This window comes from Eubalaena glacialis, chromosome 9 (genome assembly GCF_028564815.1).
Source record: "Eubalaena glacialis isolate mEubGla1 chromosome 9, mEubGla1.1.hap2.+ XY, whole genome shotgun sequence".
Taxonomy (NCBI): domain Eukaryota; kingdom Metazoa; phylum Chordata; class Mammalia; order Artiodactyla; family Balaenidae; genus Eubalaena; species Eubalaena glacialis.
In genome coordinates, this window is record NC_083724.1 from 19,813,115 (window position 1) to 19,831,079 (window position 17,965).

Consider the following 17,965-nt stretch of genomic DNA (forward strand, 5'->3'; position numbering starts at 1 on the left):
ACAGCCACCATTATATCCTTGAACTCCAGACTGTACATGAGAGAAAAACAAATTTGTGTCTTGCTTATGTCACTGTTATCCAAGGGTGGGGATGGGCAAATATTATTCTCAGACAAATTTATCCTAGTTGAAACACAAATTCTTTCCATTTTTGTGAGGACTAAAAGATATTTAATGTGTAAACCATTTAGCATGATGCATAGCACATTGTTGGCATTCATTACTGACACTTTTCATTTACGGTGGTGAGAGTGATTGGGTAGGTAGTGAAACACATTGAAACTACTCAACTGAAAGCAGTTTTCCATTGTCTTCCCTTCCCCAAATTTGCCCCCAACCACTCTTTCCAGTCTATTCTGACTCTCCTTCTCCGATACACTAGACTACTTACATCTCATCATTCCTCCAATATACTACAAACACCTATTCTCCCAGGTCTTTGCAATTCTCTTCTCTCTGCCCAGACAATCCTTTCTCACCTATTCCACTTGGTGACTCTCATTCAGCTCTCAGGACTCTGCCAGCCTCACTTCCCCAGCTCCCTGAGAAGGACGAACACACTGCACACCACCTACACTGAATTCCCATTAGCTGTGAGCATCCCCTGCCTGGAAGCAACTCCTTTCAACACAGCCTTCTTCACTTCCTGGACATCACCCCAACTTCTGTCTCTTGTCTCTGCTCTATCCGAATTCAAGTTCTGAGTATGATATGCATCTTGCAATGGTATACTTAGTCCAAACTTGACTCATACTGGAAAACGGAATGTGCCATGATCACATTGTGCTAGTTGTCTGAAAAATGTGACCTCCAAAACTTAATGAGCGATACAGTGAGATGTTTGCAAAGAACCACAATTCTGGAAATGCCGCCGTGTTCAAATGATTTGCATTTAGAATGAAACCTAATGGATGAAGATAAGTGGCTCTGAGCCGATTTTTACTCACAACCTGTCTGACACCAAATGCGTAGTGTCTTTTCCAATATGACTTCTCCAACTCTCCAACACCAGCTGGGTGTCCTACAATTCAATTCAATTCTGACACTGTCTTCCTGGACTTAGCATCAGATCCCATAACTTTAGAACTCAGGGCCACAAGGCCCTATTTAGATGCCAGTTGCAAGTCCCGGGTTGTCACCAGTACCCAGACCAACCAACTGTACATTTAGGGGGTTCCCACAACAAACTCCCTACTCAGGTTTGATAATTTGCTAGAACAGTCATAGAACTCAGGAAAGCACTTTACTTACTATTGGTATTACTGGTTTGCTATAAAGGATACAACTCAGGAATAGCCAAATGGAAGAGTTGGGCAAAGAATGAGGATGGGGATGTTGTTCAAGGAATGTCCGTGCCCTCTCCAGGTACACTAACCCCCCACCCCTGCTCCTTGATGTGTTCACCAACCCCAAAACTTTTGAGGTTTTTATGGAGGTTCCATGACACAGGAATGGTTGACTAAATTATTGGTCATTGGCAATTAACACGATTTCCATCCCCTGTCCCCTCCCCAGAGATAGGGAGTGGGGCTGAAAGTTCCAATCCACTAATCATGTTTTGGTCTTTCTGGAGACCAGCCCCCATACCGAAGCTATCTAGGGGTCCCCAAATGCCAGTCATCTCATTAGCATACAAAGAACAGTCTTATCACTCCAGAAATTCCAACAGTTTTAGGAGCTGTTTGCCAGGAATCAGGGACAAAGACAAAATATATATTTCTTATTTCTTATTTCTTATTTACAGGAGCTTACGTCTCCATCTTGGTCAACTCGTATACATTACTTCAGAATAGTGAAGACTGCTCAAGGACAAACAGGTAGTAAAATTCTGAGCCAAATTTATAGCCAGTGCTTTCTTCTTTTTTTTTTTTAATAGATCTTTATTAGAGTATAATTGCTTCACAATACTGTGTTAGTTTCTGTTGTACATCAAAGTGAATCAGCCATATGCATACATATGTCCCCATATCCCCTCCCTCTTGAGCCTCCCTCCTGTCCTCCCTATCCCACCCCTCTAGGTCATCGCAAAGCACAGAGCTGATCTCCTTGTGCTATGCTGCTGTTTCCCACTAGCTATCTTACATTCTTTAGTGTATATATGTCGATGTTACTCTCACTTTGCCCCAGCTTCCCCCTCCCACCCCATGTCCTCAAGTCCATTCTCTATGTCTGTGTCTTTATTCCTGCCCTGCAACTAGGTTCATCAGTACCTTTTTTTTTTTTTTTTTAGATTCCATATATATGCGTTAGCATACAGTATTTGTTTTTCTCTTTCTGACTTACTTCACTCTGTATGACAGACTCTAGGTCCATCCACCTCACTACAAATAACTCAGTTTTGTTTCTTTTCATGGCTGAGTAATATTCCATTGTATATTTGTGCCACATCTTCTTTATCCATTCACCTGTCAATGGACATTTAGGTTGCTTCCATGTCCTGGCTATTGTAAATAGTGCTGCAATGAACATTATGGTGCATGTCGCTTTTTGAATTATGGTTTTCTCAGGGTATATGCCCAGTAGTGGGATTGCTGGGTCATATGGTAGTTCTATTTTTAGTTTTTTAAGGAACCTCCATACTGTTTTCCATAGAGGTTGTATCAATTTACTTTCCCACCAACAGTGCAGGAGGGTCCCCTTTTCACCACACCCTTTCCAAAGAAATCTTGAGAAAGAAAAATGGAGCTAGAGGAATCAGGCTCCCTGACTTCAAACTATACCACAAAGCTACAGTAATCAAGACAGTATGGTACTGGCACAAAAACAGAAATATAGATCTATGGTACAGGATAGAATGCCCAGAGGTAAACCCACGCACATATGGTTACCTAATTTACAACAAAGGAGGCAAGAACATACAATGGAGAAAAGGCAGCCTCTTCAGTAAGTGGTACTGGGAAAACTGGACAGCTACATGTAAAAGAATGAAATTAGAACACTACCTAACACCATACACAAAAATAAACTCCAAACTGATTAAAGACCTAAATGTAAGACTAGTCAGTGCTTTCTGATGTCAATGATAATACCACATCACAAGTCTGCCTGAAAGGCAATTCACATCATCATCACATAATAATCATAATAATATGAATGACGACCAGAGCTAATATTTATTGCCCTAGCATTAGACTCCAGAAAGGACGCTAAGCACTTCATAATTATTTCATTTTGTTCTCACTTTATATAAATATATATGACATGAACTCTTTCTGCCCCCATTTTATAGATAAAGAAACGGATCTGGAACATTTAGTGACTTGCCTAAAGTCACAAAATGAGTAAGTAGTAAAATGAGAACTTGAGCACAGATTCATCAGGCAGCCAAGCAAAAGCTCTCACCACTCTGCCAGAATGCATTTCCCTGAATGTAATGTCCAGCTCAAATGTAGCTTTCATTTTCAACCTCCTCCAGGGAGAATTAACTGCCCCCTCCTCTGTGCTCTCACAGTACTGGGTACACCCCACTTTTGGACCACTCACCATGTTGTATCAGAGATCTTAGCATAAATATCTGTCTCCTCTAATTGTCTGAGTGCCTATTCAATCACACTGTGCATTATTTATCTTTGTATGTCCAGGGCCTGGTGGAATGGCTTATACACTATAGTCATTCATTCAATTTAACAAACAACAATGAGTACATAATAAATACTTCATGAGTTGGAATGAAGTTTGGTCTCTCCACCTGTAAAATGGGGGCTATTCTCTCCTGGCAATAGAGACAGTTCTCATTCTTTGATGCCAGGAAATGCTCAAGACTTCATGAGCCAATACATGTGTGCAACTGGCAAGAAACATCTTGGGAAAATGCTACCTTATTATTACAAGGCACTAATAATAAAGGGGGCCAAAAAAAATTTCTACTGTCCTAACATGATCCAGCTGCAGGAGACAAGTTGTGATTACACCAGTGGAAAGTTATTGCCTCTAGACTCGAAACTAGCAAATTGGCCTGAAGGCACGGGGCACAATCTTTGTTGTATATCACATAAACTCTAGTCACACTGTGCAAATACACGCTATCCCTGCATGGGGGAAGCTGTCATTGTATCTCACCGCCAGGTATGCGGTCAGCGTCTGGTGGGCAGATTGCCGAGCCAGCCATCTGTGTTGTGCTTGGTTGCTAGGGCACAGGCAGGGAGCTATGTAGTGTCTTGCTTTCACCAGAGCCACAAAGGCCTGGAGTGATGACAAAGGCTGCTCGAAGTGCTGGAGATCCGAGCAAATGTACATATTTGGCTTAATTCATGAAGCTTCTATTGAAGACCTGCTCAGAAGACTGGGATTTTTGTCAAGGCTCTGCTGCTGTGAGACTCCTGGTTGGACATGTACTTCTCTGAGCAAGTAAAGTCCTCACTTGTAAATAAGGACACAAAACTCAGTGTTTCCCATAGAGGCTCTGTGTACCACTGGTGGTATGTGGAATGTTTACAGGTATGACTTGGACAAACTTGTAAACATTTTAGCAGCTGTGAATTATTGTAATGTGCACTAGAAAATAATTATCATAGCAAATACTTGACATCACATAAGTAATTGATTAGATGAATGCTAAGTAAATAGCTCAGTTTTTTAAAAAGAATCAACATTAGACATTATGAATATGGGTAGAGGGGGAATATGGATGTGAAAGAAACTGGGAAAGTGGATCACAAATCACTGGTGTTAGATGAGTTGGCCAGGCAGGATCTGTCATTCTAGGGTTTGGCTCTGCAATTCTACAGCCAATGGCTAACTGGGAAAACCTTTTGGACAATACAGACAAAGTCTTTTGAAAATGACTCCATTTATATATTCCAAGTCTATCTAAATAAACATTTTCTAACACCTCCAGGACATCAGACACTAGTCTAGGCATTGTGGATGTGAAGATGAAGAAGACAGGGTCTAACCAAGGACACACTTGGGGAAATAAATATCTTTAATTTAGCATGATATTTTTAATAGTGAGAAGTAACCTGGGAGCCAGAGAGGAAAAAACAACTCTTCCCAGGAGAGAAGAACAACCAAAGACGTCTTCCCAGCGGAGGTGAACACTGAGTTAAGCCTTGAAGCCTAAGTAAACATTATCTGAGCATATGGGTAGGAGAAGACATTCCAAGCAGAAGGAAAAACATGGGGAAAAAATGCTAAATGGCAAATCAAATAGGTAAATTACATTTTCTTACTTTATTTTTATATGTAAACAAAAGCAGCCATGTAACTATTTTGTGTACTTTATAAGAGAGAACCTAGTGTTGAATGGAGCTACATACAATTCCAAACCCATGTTCTTTCCACTATATCATATTATATTTGCCATTCATATCTGAAACCTCACAATGTATAGCTATTAATTCTTATTTATTATCAATCCACCAAATGTGAAATACTAATCAACAGAAGAAGGAATAATGAGATCTGCTTCTTAAGGGTAAGTATCCTGAATTGCAGGCAATTTCTGGGCTTCACATTACTTTTCCTTTTTAAAAAAAATTCTCCATAAAATAACTCCCCAAGACACTCTGCGTTAGTTATTTTAGGCTAAAGCCAAAAAGTTTCAAAAGACTCTCCTGTGTTTTCCTTCCTTCCAGTTTATACACAGACACATTTCTCAAAAGCAAGGATAATGGAAAGATCCCATTCCTGCAGAAACTGTCATTAGAGACAAGGCAGGAAGGATGTTGAGCTATGGCATTGATTAATAAGGCCCTGACATTTGGGGAATCACAGTTAAGGAATGCTCCATGAGAATGTCAGTCCAGTGAGGACACTTAATCCAATCAAGTTAGAGACACACAGAACCTCCACCATCCCTTCTCCTCCTCTTTCAAGTTTTAATTTGTACAACCAAGACAAAATTCCACAAATTCTCTACATTCAACTTTTAAAACAAAAGGGCCGATTTGAAAAGAATATGGCTACAGTTGTGTTTTCCCTATTTACAAACCAGCAGCTATTCTAAGTCAAACCAGATATCAACTACTGACTTTAAGTAGGTGCATTTTACCTGTGGAAATGGGAGGGAAATTGCAACAAAAGCCAAATATAAAAAATATTGACCTACATGTATGGAAAAGCCAAGGAGGGAAATAGCAGTAGTAGTCTTCCCATAAAAAGGAACATCATCAGCTTAAAGAGAGAATTCTACAACAGAGAACTTAACCTAATGTCATGTTCTGGTGAAAACAGTGACACAACTATGAATCTGGGAGTCAAACAGAGAAACAGAGAGGAATTTTAATTCCACTGTGCCACTTACCAACCGTATGACCTTGGAGCTTTCTCCTGTCTCAATTTGCTCATATGCAAAACAGGGCTCATAGTGTGTATTATAAAGATTGCTGTGAGGATCATGGCACAAGTTGCAAGAGTACTTGGCAACAAGAGGAGACATAGCATTTGCTAAATAAATGGGGGGTCTCCACACTCAATTCCATTCAATTGATAGCGATATTTGGTTGTCTGATGGACATTCTGGATCTCTCCATCAAGGGTTAATGCTTTGGTTATTTTGTTTAATGTACATCATTAACTTTTCTATCTCCTGGATGCTGATACATAAAAGATTATTAGCTTTTAGTATATTTATCCTGTATCTGGCCAAATTTCTAAATTGTCTAAAAAAATGTTATTTTTTTCTAATTATCTTTGATTCTCCAGATATAAAATCCCATACTCTAAAATAATTATTATTTTGTCTTTTATCCAACACTTATCTCTTTATTTTCCATTACATCATTGTCTTTTGTTGGATTTTAATTAATTAAAGTAATACAAGGTAAATTTTCTTTGGAATGAGGCAACCAACATAGTGACTTGATTGGCGTTCAGGTTTCCATGGTGATAGCTAATGAGGAGACCTTTCTATTGTCTTTTCCCAAAAGGTGCATCTATCAAGAGCATCATATCAAAACTGCACCATATCTGGTCAATTGGGTGGAGACCAATTCTGGAGCAGTAGAAAGAAGCCACCAAACAGAGATGCTGCTAGTTCAGAGCAAGGCTGAGCTTTGCCCCAGGGGATTTGTTTCATAATCTCATTGAAGGAGGAGACACCTTCAAGATGGTGGAAGAGTAAGACGTGGAGATACCTTCCTCCCCACAAATACATCAGAAGTACATGTACATGTGGAACAACTACTACAGAACACCTACTGAACGCTGGCAGAAGACCTCAGACTCCCCAAAAGGCAAGAAACTCCCCACGTACCTGGGTAGGGCAAAAGAAAAACAGAGACAAAAGAATAGCGAAGGGACCAGCACCACTGGGAGGGAGCTGTGAAGGAGGAAAGGTTTCCACACACTAGGGAGACCCTTCACTGGAGGAGATGTGGGGTGGCGGGGGGGGAAGCTTCGGAGCCACGGAGGAGAGCGCAGCAACAGGGGTGCAGAGGGCAAAGCAGAGAGACTCCTGCACAGAGGATCAGTGCCGACCAGCACTCACCAGCCTGAGAGGCTTGTCTGCTCACCCGCTGGGGCGGGCAGGGGCTGGGAGCTGAGGCTCGGGTTTCGGAGGTCAGACTCCAGGGAGAGGACTGGGGTTGGCTGCGTGAACATAGCCTGAAGGGTGCTAGTGCACCACAGCTAGCCGGGAGGGAGTCCAGGAAAATGTCTGGACCTGCCTAAGAGGCAAGAGACCATTGTTTCGGGGTGCTCAAGGAGAGGAGGTTCAGAGCACTGCCTAAACGAGCTCCAGAGATGGGCATGAGATGCTAAAGCTGCTGCTGCCACCAAGAAGCCTGTGTGCAAGCACAGGTCACTATCCACACCTCCCCTCCCAGAAGCCTGTGCAGCCCACCACTGCCAGGGTCCCGTGATCCAGGGACAACTTCCACGGGAGAACACACGGCGTGCCTCAGGCTGGTGCAAAGTCATGCTGGCCTCTGCTGCCGCAGGCTCGCCCCACAATCCATACCCTTCCCTCGCCCCGGCCTGAGTGAGCCAGAGCCCCTGAATCAGCTGCTCCTTTAACCCCGTCCTGTCTGAGTGAAGAACAGACACCCTCAGGTGACCTACACGCAGAGGCGAAGCTAAATCCAAAGTTGAACCCCAGGAGCTGTGCGAACAAAGAAGAGAAAGGGAAACTTCTCCCAGCAGCCTCAGGAGCAGTGGATTAAATCTCCACAGTCAACTTGATGTACCCTGCATCTGTGGAACACCTAAATAGACAACGAATCACCCCAAAATTGAGGCAGTGGACTTTGGGAGTAACGATATATGTATATTTTTCCTTTTTCTCTTTTTGTGAGTGTGTATATGTATGCTTCTTTGTGTGAATTTGTCTGTATAGCTTTGCTTTTACCATTTGTCTTATGGTTCTGTCTGTCCATTTTTTGTTTTTTTTTTTTTAGTATAGTTGTTAGTGCTTGATATCATTGGTGGATTTGTTTTTTGGTTTGGTTGCTCTCTTCTTTCTTTTTTTCTTTTAAATAATTACTTTTTATTTTTTATTTTAATGACTTTATTTTATTTTCTTTCTTTCTTTCTTTTTTTCTCCCTTTTCTTCTGAGCCGTGTGGATGACAGGGTCTTGGTGCTCTGGCCAGGTGTCAGGCCTGTGAAGAGCTGAGTTCAGGACATTGGTCCACCAGAGACCTCCCAGCTCCACATAAAATCAAATGGCAAAAGCTCTCGCAGAGATCTCCATCTCAGCGTTAAGACCCAGCTCCACTCAACGACCAGCAAGCTACAGTGTGGACACCCTATGCCAAACAACTAGCAAGACAGGAACACAACCACACCCATTAGCAGAGAGGCTGCCTAAAATCATAATAAGGTCACACACACCCCAAAATACACCACCAGTTGCAGTCCTGCCCACCAGAAAGACAAGATCCAGCCTCATCCACCAGAACATAGGCACCAGTCCCCTCCACCAGGAAGCCTACACAACCCACTTAACCAAGCTTAGCCACTGAAAGCAGACACCAAAAACAATGGGAACTATGAACCTGCAGCCGGTGAAAAGGAGACCCCCAAACACAGTAAGTTAAAGCAAAATGAGAAGACAAAGAAACACACAGCAGATGAAGGAGCAAGGTAAAAATCCACCAGACCAAATAAATGACGAGAAAATAAGCAGTCTACCTGAAAAAGGATTCAGAGTAATGATAGTAAAGATGATCTAAAATCTTGGAAATAGAATGGAGAAAATACAAGAAACGTTTAACAAGGACCTAGAAAAACTAAAGAGCAAACAAACAGTGATGAACAACACAATAAATGAAATTAAAAATTATCTAGAAGGAATCAGTAGCAGAATAAATGACGCAGAAGAACGGATAAGTGACCTAGAAGTTAAAATAATGGAAAAAGCTACTGCAGAGCAGAATAAAGAAAAGAGAATGAAAAGACTTGAGGACAGTCTCAGAGACCTCTAGGACAACATTAAACGCATCAACATTCAAATCATAGGGGTCCGAAAAGAAGAAGAGAAAAAGAAAGGGACTGAAAAAATATTTGAAGAGATTATAGTTGAAAACTTCCCTAATACGGGAAAGGAAATAGTTAATCAAGTCCAGAAGCATAGAGAGTCCCATACAGGACAAATCCAAGGAGACACACACCAAGACACATATTAATCAAACTATCAAAAATTAAATACAAAGAAAAAATATTAAAAGCAGCAAGGGAAAAACAACAAATAACATACAAGGGAACCCCTATAAGGTTAACAGCTGATCTTTCAGCAGAAACTCTGCAAGCCAGAAGGGAGTGGCAGGACATATTTAAAGTGATGAAAGGGAAAAACCTACAACCAAGATTACTCTATCCAGCAAGGATTTCATTCAGATTTGACAGAGAAATTAAAACTTTTACAGACAAGCAAAAGGTAAGAGAATTCAGCACCAGCAAACCACCTTTACAACAAATGTTAAAGGAACTTCTCTAGGTAGGAAACACAAGAGAAGGAAAAGACCTAAAATAACAAACCCAAAACAATAAAATGGTAATAGGAACATACACATTGATAATTACCTTAAATGTAAATGGATTAAATGCTCCAACCAAAAGACATAGACTGGCTGAATGGATATAAAAACAAGACCCATATATATGCTGTCTACAAGAGACCCACTTCAGACCTAGGGACACATAAGGACTGAAAGTGAGGGGATGGAAAAAGATATTCCATGCAAATGGAAATCCAAAGAAAGCTGGAGTAGCAAGTCTCATATCAGACAAAATAGACTTTAAAATAAAGACTATTCCAAGAAACAAAGAAGGACACTACACAATGATCAAGGGATCAATCCAAGAAGAAGATATAACAATTGTAAATATTTATGCACCCAACATAGGAGCACCTCAATACATAAGGCAAATCCTAACAGCCATAAAAGGGGAAATTGACAGTAACACAATCATAGTAGAGGACTTTAACACGCCCCTTTCACCAAAGGACAGATCATCCAAAATGAAAATAAATAAGGAAACGCAAGCTTTAAATGATACATCAAACAAGATGGACTTAATTGATATTTATAGGACATTCCATCCAAAAACAACAGAATACACTTTCTTCTCAAGTGCTCATAGAACATTCTCCAGGGTAGATTATATCTTGGGTCATAAGTCAAGCCTTGGTAAATTCAAGAAAATTGAAATCGTATCAGGTATCTTTTCTGACCACAATGCTATGAGACTAGATATCAATTACAGGAAAAAATCTGTAAAATATACAAACAGATGGAGGCTAAACAATACACTACTTAATAAGCAAGAGATCACTGAAGAAATCAAAGAGGAAATCAAAAAATACCTAGAAACAAATGACAATGAAAACACGACAACCCAAAAACTATAAGATGCAGCAAAAGCAGTTCTAAGAGGGAAGTTTATAGCAATACAATCCTACATCAAGAAACAAGAAACATCTCAAATAAAAAACCTAACCTTACACCTAAAGCAATTAGAGAAAGAAGAACAAAAATCCCCAAAGTTAGCAGAAGGAAAGAAATCATAAAGATCAGATCAGAAATAAATGAAAAAGAAATGAAGGAAACAATAGCAAATATCAATAAAACTAAAAACTGGTTCTTTGAGAAGATAAACAAAATTGATAAACCATTAGACAGACTCATCAAGAAAAACAGGGAGAAGAGTCAAATCAATAGAATTAGAAATGAAAAAGGAGAAGTAACAACTGACACTGCAGAAACACAAAGGATCATGAGAGATTACTACAAGCAACACTATGCCAATAAAATGGACAACCTGGAAGAAATGGACCAATTCTTAGAAAAGCACAACCTTCGGAGACTAGACCAGGAAGAAATAGAAAATATAAACAGACCAATCACAAGCACTGAAATTGAGACTGTGATTAAAAATCTTCCAACAAACAAAATCCCAGGACCAATGGCTTCACTGGTGAATTCAAACATTTAGAGAAGAGCTAACACCTATCTTTCTCAAACTCTTCCACAATATAGCAGAGAGAGGAACACTCCCAAAGTCATTCGACGAGACCACCATCATCCTGATACCAAAACCAGACAAAGATGTCACAAAGAAAGAAAATATACAGGCCAATATCACTGATGAACATAGACGCAAAAATCCTCAACAGAATACTAGCAAACAGAATCCAACAGCACATTAAAAGGATCATACACCATGACCAAGTGGGGTTTATCCCAGGAATGCCAGGATTCTTCAATATATGCAAATCAATCAATGTGATACACCATATTAACAAACTGAAGGAGAAAAACTGTATGATCATCTCAATAGATGCAGAAAAAGCTTTCGACAAAATTCAACACCGATTTATGATAAAAACCGTCCAGAAAGTAGGCATAGAGGGAACTTACCTCAAAGTAATAAAGGCCATATATGACAAACCCACAGCCAACAGCGTACTCAATGGTGAAAAACTGAAACTATTTCCACTAAGATCAGGAACAAGATAAGGTTGCCCACTCTCACCACTATTATTCAACATAGTTTTGGAAGTTTTAGCCACAGTAATCAGAGAAGAAAAAAAAAAAAAAAAAAAAAGGAATCCAAATTGGAAAAGAAGAAGTAAAGCTGTCACTGTTTGCAGATGACATGATACTATACATAGAGAATCCTAAAGATTCTACCAGAAAACTACTAGAGCTAATCAATGAATTTGGTAAAGTAGCAGGATACAAAGTTAATGCACAGAAATTTCTTGCATTCCTATACATTAATGATGAAAAATCTGAAAGAGAAATTAAGGAAACACTCTCATTTACCATTGCAATAAAAAGAATAAAATACCTAGGAATAAACCTACCTAAGGAGACAAAAGACCTTTATGCAGAAAACTATAAGACACTGATGAAAGAAATTAAAGATGATACAAACAGTTGGAGAGATATGCCATGTTCTGGTTTGGAAGAATCAACATTGTGAAAATGACTATACTACCCAAAGCAATCTACAGATTTAATGCAATCCCTATCAAACTACCAATGGCATTTTTCACAGAACTAGGACAAAAAAAATCACAATTTGTATGGAAACACAAAAGACCCCGAATAGCCAAAGCAATCTTGAGAAAGAAAAATGGAGCTGGAGGAATCAGGCTCCCTGACTTCAGACTACACTACAAAGCTACAGTAATCAAGACAGTATGGTATTGGCACAAAAACAGAAATAGAGATCAATGGAACAGGATAGAAAGCCCAGAGATAAACCCACTCACATATGGTCACCTTATCTGTGATAAAGGAGGCAAGAACATACAATGGAGAAAAGACAGCCTCTTCAATAAGTGGTGTGGCACAAACTGGACAGCTACGTGTAAAAGATTGAAATTAGAACACTCTCTAACACCGTATACAAAAATAAACTAAAAATGGATTAAAGACCTAAATGTAAGGCCAGACACTATAAAACTTTAGAGGAAAACATAGGCAGAATACTCTATGACATAAATCACAGCAAGGTCCTTTTTGACCCACCTCCTAGAAAAATGGAAATAAAAACAAAAATAAACAAGTGGGACCTAATTAAAGTCAAAAGCTTTTGCACAGCAAAGGAAACCATAAACAAAATGAAAAGACAACCCTCAGAAGGGGAGAAAATATTTACAAATGAAGCAACTGACAGAGGATTAATCTCCAAAATTTACAAGCAGCTCATGCAGTTCAATATCAAAAAAACAAACAACCCAATCCAAAAATGGGCAGAAGAGTTAAATAGACATTCCTCCAAAGAAGCTATACAGATTGCCAACAAACAGATGAAGGAATGCTCAACATCACTAATAATTAGAGAAATACAAATCAAAATTACAATGAGGTATCACCTCACACCAGTCAGAATGGCCATCATAAAAATTCTACAAACAATAAAAAGAAGGGTGTGGAGAAAAGGGAACCTTCTTGCACTGTTGGTGGGAATGCAAATTGATACAACCACTATGGAGAATAGTACGGAGACTCCTTAAAAAACTAAAAATAGAACTACCATATGACCCAGAAATCCGACTACTGGGCATATACCCTGAGAAAACCATAATCCAAAAAGAGTCATGTCCCACCATGTTCATTGCAGCTCTATTTACAATAGCCAGGACATGGAAGCAACCTAAGTGTCCATCGACAGATGAATGGATAAAGATGATGTGACACATATATACAATGGAATATTACTTAGCCACATAAAGAAACGAAATTGAGTTATTTGTAGTGAGGTGGATGGACCTAGGGTCTGTCATACAGAGTGATGTAAGTCAGAAAGAGAAAAACAAATATCATATACTAACACATATATATGGGATCTAAAAAAAAAAATGGTTCTGAAGAACCTAGGGGCAGGACAGGAATAAAGACTCAGACGTAGAGAATGGACTTGAGGACACGGGGAGGGGGAAGGATAAGCTGGGACGATGTGAGAGAGTGGCATGAACTTATATATGCTACCAAATGTAAAATAGATAGCTAGTGGGAAGCAACCACATAGCACAGTGAGATCAGCTCAGTGCTTTGTGACCACCTAGAGGGGTGGGATAGGGAGGGGGGAAGGGAGATGCAAGAGGGAGGGGATATGGGGATATATGTGTATGTATAGCTGATTCACTTTGTTATAAAGCAGAAACTAACTAATGCTAATGCTTTATAGCATTGTAAAGCAATTATACTCCAATAAAGATGTTAAAAAAAATAATAATCTCATTGAAGAAAATTTACATGTAGGTATATCCACCATCTTGGATTAGAGAACAGCCTCAGGTCTTGAGATGGACAGCTTCCTGGCCTCTACTTTCAGGTCCATGAAACACAGGGTTGTCAGTAAAATGAAGAAAATTCAAGTTCTTGGATCCAACTCAGTATGCCCTTGAAAGAAGTAGGGTCCACCCCACAATATATTCTCACAAGAAGAGGCATTTCAGAGGAGTGAATTTATAACTTAGGAGTTCCTTCTGTCCTGAGAAAATTTAGCCTTTCATCTTTAGTTGCCCAAAACTTCTGCACATGTTTATTCCCTTTAGTCACCAGAGATACCTTTATAGCACCCATATGCTACCAACATATGTTTCTTCATTAAGTGAACAATGGCTCAAAATTTTCATTCTAATATTAGCACTCCTATCCCCAACCTCCCACCAGCATTTAGTGTTTCAAGCCTTTGTACTAAGTATTTTGTCTATGATAGTCTTTATTCCCTATGTGTCTTCTATGCACTGTAAAATCCTGGTTATTTAAGGCAAACTTTCATCCAGACTTCCTCTGAGCGAGCTCTTATTTGTCCTACATCTTCCTTATCATTGATGGCACATATTGATACAGTAATATGTAGTTTGATCTCATTGAAAGTAGACTTATTGTGACTTCCCTGGTGGTCCAGTGGTTAAGACTCCACGCTTCCAAGGCAGAGGATTGGCTTCGATCCCTGTCTGGGGAATTAAGATCCCACATGCCGCACGATGCGGCCAAAAAAACAAAAAAAGAAAGTAGACATTTCTCTCTGTATTCTTACTGCCAAGAATTGACCCTGATATATTATTGTTATCTGCATTTATCAGTTACGTTGCTTTTAATAGCAAGTAACAGAAAATCCAATTCAAATTGGTTTAGTTAATAGGAAAACGTACCAATTCAAATAATAGAGGGTCAAAAGGTGACCCTAGAGGCAGACTCTAGTTTGGATTTCCTGTTGCAGTTTTGGATTGGGTTCCTCTCCAAGTATTTCTTTCATCTCAGGCATGTAGCTAGACAGCCACAGCAATCATGAGCCTTATACTCACGCGTAGTAACTCACAGAGGAAGAGAGACTGATTGTTCCCATGGCCAAATTCACCTCTCACATCACTTACAGAATTGGGCCACATGCCCATCCCTAAGTCAATTACTGGAAAGTGAAATGAGAGGACCCTGAGATCAATCAGATCTATCCCCAGAGCTAGAGGGGGCGTCACCTTCCCATGCAGCACACAGACACTGTCCAAGTTGAGGTCAAGCTGAGAACGTATTCAGCTAAAAGTAACTACTAGACCTGCAGTGGTTAAATTAATAGGGGTTTATTTTTTCACATAACTAGAGTGAGGTGCCTGCCAGAATTAATTCAGTCACCTAAATTTATTGGAACTGGCACCTGTGTGATTCTCTTGGTCTTTCCCTCATGCATGTTTCAGTGCGTTATAAATAGGAGGGATTGAAAAAATAAGTAAGTACACTGAAAATGCTACAGGTTTGGTTTTTCACTGATGGAGAAGGTATTAACAAAAATGGAGAGGGGTAAGACTAGAGTAAATCTCACGGTGTGTTGTAGATTGAAATGGAAAGTGATGAGGTAAACGTGTGGTTTTTAACTTACACACATACACAAATATAGATAGATACAGATTTTGTGTATGTGTGTCTGTCTGTTCTATCTCTGCCCATTAAAAGGACCTAGAAACAGTGGCACCTTTCACAGTGAGTATGCCTAGTTCTTGGTTTCTATGTACTATTCTGCAGTAAAGAAACTAGAGCCCCTAAGAGTAATGGCTTATCCAGAGCTGAAGAAGGGAAAATTCAAGATAGGTCAAAAACATTTTGTTGTACCATAAAGCAAGGAATTGCTGAAAGAATGATGGGGACAGGTCAATACACTACTGAAGCTAGTTTGAGGGGCTCCACTGGCCAGATCTACGACATTTGTGCATCAAAATGAACAACATTATTGACAGGTTGTAATCCTTTGAGTGAAATAGATATCTATTTGTTTATACTGATTTAAATAAATGGGGGGAGAAGGAAAAGCTCCAGTTTACAGTAGAAGACTTGAAGTATCAATGCCCAAAATATATTTTATTAATCATGAATTGATTAATATTCGATACAAAATACTTATTAACTAATCTCACAGTAGAGAAACCTTATAGACACTTTTAACCAAGTGAGAAAAGTTAGCATCACCAGTAATGGGACAAATTGGCATTTGGTGCCTAATGATATAATCCTGTGAGAAGAATATTTGGCAGATATTACTGCTAAAGAGCTCATAAATCATGAGGAAGCATCATACAAATTCCAACTGAGGACTGTTCTACAAAGTTACTGGCCTGGCCTGTTCAAAAATGTCAGTTATGAAAGATAAAGAACTACTAGGTATAAAATAACTAATTTATAAGGATGTAATGTACAACACAGGGAATATAGTCAATATTTTATAATAACCTTGTTTGGAGTCTAATCTATAAAAATATCAAATTACTATGTTGTACACCTGAAACTAATATAATATTGTAAGTCAACTATAATTTAAATTTTAAAAAAAGACTGAGGAATTGTTTCAGATTGAATGAAATTAAAAATATATGACAACTCATACAGAGTGAAGTAAGTCAGAAAGAGAAAAACAAATATCGTATATTAACGCATGTATGTTGAACCTAGAAAAATGGTACAGATGAACCGGTTTGCAGGGCAGAAGTTGAGACACAGATGTAGAGAACAAACGTATGGACCCCAAGGGGGGAAACCGCCGTGGGGTGGGGATGGTGGTGTGCTGAATTGGGCGATTGGGATTGACATGTATACACTGATGTGTATAAAACTGATGACTGATTAAAAAAAAAAAATACATGACAACTAAGTGAACTTACATTACTGCATTTGAACCAGAATATAAACAGGACATTATTCAGACATCAGGGAAATTTCAGGTGGGTATATGTATTAGAAAGCAATATTGGGTCAATGTTAACGTTCTTATTTTGATAGTTGTACTGTCATTATATGGGAGATTATCCTTGTTTTTAAGAAATACAAACTTGCAAATGGTTCAGAAACAATGGTATATATATGAATGTGTGTGCTGTGTGTGTGGGTGTGTATGTAATAGAGAAAGAATGCTAAGACAAATGAAGAAAAATGTTAATAATCAAGGAATCTGGGTGGTGGAGATATGTACTATTTTGCAACTTTCTGAAGATTTTACATTATTTCAAAATATAATGTTTAAAAAAAAAAAGAGGAAGAATGGGAATATACAAGTTGCTTGGCAACCAAGTGTGCTTATGATAACACACATCTCAGGCCTCACAAGCCAGACCCTACCAAAAAATGCTGCACTTCCTTGTATTTCCAAATTATAGTGGCATTATCCCTCAAGCTACTCAAATATAGAAAATTCATTCTTTTACCATACTCCACCAAGTATCTCTGGGAAAGTTCCACAAATCTGTCCTAATTGTCACTTTTTGTATAAACCAGTCATTTGTCCCCAGACCACCATCTGCTTTTCTGCGGGTCACTCTTTTCTCTACTGAGATGATTTCACCCAAGTTGCAGTCGCTTCACTTCTTCATCTCCCTGGTGTGGCATCCTCACCTGCCCATGAGATCACTGATATCCTAGCTTGGCTGGGCCCAGCTGTCCTTCACTGAGATGCAATGGTCCCAGGAGTCTAAAAAGCTCTTCCTTTGGCTGCCGCCTCCAAACATAGAAAGGACTTCTTTTGAAAGCCCAAACTCAGGGACAGTTCTCACCACCAAGAATCTTCAGAGATCCTTGCAACTC